This window comes from Diadema antillarum, unplaced genomic scaffold (assembly GCF_040938485.1).
Source record: "Diadema antillarum isolate AM-2024a unplaced genomic scaffold, OU_Dant_1.0 seq00000952_RagTag, whole genome shotgun sequence".
Lineage (NCBI taxonomy): Eukaryota > Metazoa > Echinodermata > Echinoidea > Diadematoida > Diadematidae > Diadema > Diadema antillarum.
The window spans coordinates 134,022-136,509 of NW_027271800.1; the positions used below are offsets into that span (position 1 = coordinate 134,022).

Below are 2,488 nucleotides of genomic sequence, written 5' to 3' on the forward strand. Positions count from 1 at the left end.
CTGAAAATATCAAACACATACATACATGCATGCATACATACATATATGTGTGTGTCTGTCGCAAGTGGACATGTCCAATTGTGATAAAAGTTTCCGCCAGAAATGATCTGCGCATACGTTTCGGACTGATAGCAAATGCACAATCCTTCATGCATGACAGCAACGCCATTGCTTTCGGACTGTCTTCTACATGTAGACATGCACTCGCTTTCCGAATCAACGCCAAATCCGGTGTTAAACTCTGTTTGAAAGTTTAGTTGGTTGTCTTTGTAGCATCCAAGAAATGCAGGCTCTACGCAGTGATAGAATATTATGATTATTTCAGCCTTCCAATACCTGATACATGTACTTTGAAGTGTGCATTATGGCCAATACATTTTAACAACAGCTAACACTATTCACAAATCATCCCTGAAATTACAGTTTGATAAGTGTTTCTGTTTGAATACAGGTTAATTACTTTACATCTGTAGCGCCTGAAAATATCAAACACATACATACATGCATGCATACATACATATATGTGTGTGTCTGTCGCAAGTGGACATGTCCAATTGTGATAAAAGTTTCCGCCAGAAATGATCTGCGCATACGTTTCGGACTGATAGCAAATGCACAATCCTTCATGCATGACAGCAACGCCATTGCTTTCGGACTGTCTTCTACATGTAGACATGCACTCGCTTTCCGAATCAACGCCAAATCCGGTGTTAAACTCTGTTTGAAAGTTTAGTTGGTTGTCTTTGTAGCATCCAAGAAATGCAGGCTCTACGCAGTGATAGAATATTATGATTATTTCAGCCTTCCAATACCTGATACATGTACTTTGAAGTGTGCATTATGGCCAATACATTTTAACAACAGCTAACACTATTCACAAATCATCCCTGAAATTACAGTTTGATAAGTGTTTCTGTTTGAATACAGGTTAATTACTTTACATCTGTAGCGCCTGAAAATATCAAACACATACATACATGCATACATACATACATATATGTGTGTGTGTGCTGACAGCGGAATCTATGGTTCTGAACAGTGTCTAGTTTCATTCCATCATACACAATTAGCGACTAAAAGAACACTATGTTCGCATACATCAAACACACTAATTCACTCTTTCCATGCGACGTATATAATATAGAGTCACACAAAGGCATAAGAATAGATATCAATATGTTTGCGAACGTCTGGACTTTATGAATGATAAGAATATATAAATGTTTTCATAAGACATTTTGAATCTCTTACCTCGGCATTGGAGTCTAACAATCCTGTTTGAGAAACACTCGGTTGCTGTCAAGCAGTCCATTACACGCAGCGAATCTGTGTATTGATATTGTACAAATCGTTCATGAAATAGATAAAGTTTGAACGCCGCATTTCTCATAAAAGTTTGATACACAGATAACGGCTGTCATGTGTAATATGTTTGTAAAGAGAAAATAGCTACATAGTAACAAAACACAACGACAATATCAGCAATGAACGCAATTGGGCATTAATAAGTTTGTGTGAAGAGAAAACGAATCTTATTCTAATGAACGTTTGATTGCTGCGTTTATACCATTAAGTACTGTCATCCAGCGTCAAAGAACGTAGTCATTTGTAAGTATTTTTTTTTCATCATTGTGTATGTCTGTAGCAAGAAAACTGGCAGTATAGTTTAAAAAGAGAGTTTATTATATAAGGAGTTTTGAAATATCGGGAAATTAAAACTGTTGCACGTTAAGAAAACGAATCATGGCAATGACAAAAGGCCTACCTCATTAGCTTTAGTTTATGTATTTCCATCTTTAAATATATTGCAGAGTTACGTCGGACACAAAGTGTGCTTCGTAGCGATCAAGTTTATTTGATGCGATACATGCTATTCTTTCTGGGATATGGTATACATATACATTCACACATTCTGATCTGCATGCATGCAATTCTGCGGTTACCTTTACGACATGACACCACTTGAATCCTGTGTCGTGTTGCTGTAGTCATACTGGCCAAACTTGAATGACCCGTAAAGCCCTTTGCAGCCGGGAAGCCTAGCTCTTCGCAGACCAATTCAGCAGCTTTGTCGGTAAATCCATCATAGCAGACGTATTTATCCGATTCGATAACCACCAGGCCTTCAAGGGGAGAGGGTCCGTCAGCCAACTTTACCGATGGTATCTCTTGAAAATTAATGACCAAGGTTCGAAATGTTATTTAAGGTAACTAATAATCTATAAGCAATCATTCATGTCGTAGCTCATTCGAGGTGAAAACGATTATCAGAATTATGGTCTAAATCCTTCTTCGAGTTATACACTGTATAGTTTCCCCTTAACAGTTTCTCAAAAGGAACAGAAGAAGCAATGCGATTTATAATTTTTTGTCGTTGTTTTTAATACAGATCTCACTCTACTTTAATTCTCCTCCCCACATTATTTTGGGAACAATATGACGAAACTAAATAAACTTTCGTGAGTCAACTGGCACTAATTGAATGAAT

At 37.3% G+C, this 2,488-nt stretch overlaps 1 long non-coding RNA gene across 1 annotated transcript; it reads right to left on the reverse strand.

Moving 5' to 3' along the window:
• Positions 1 to 674: 674 nt before the first annotated feature.
• On the reverse strand, positions 675 to 2,040 carry LOC139741769 (uncharacterized). Its single transcript, XR_011711641.1, has 3 exons — positions 1,944 to 2,040; positions 1,252 to 1,326; positions 675 to 768 (listed from the first exon to the last, which is right to left on the reverse strand). It is a non-coding gene; the product is annotated as an uncharacterized lncRNA (long non-coding RNA).
• Positions 2,041 to 2,488: the final 448 nt, after the last annotated feature.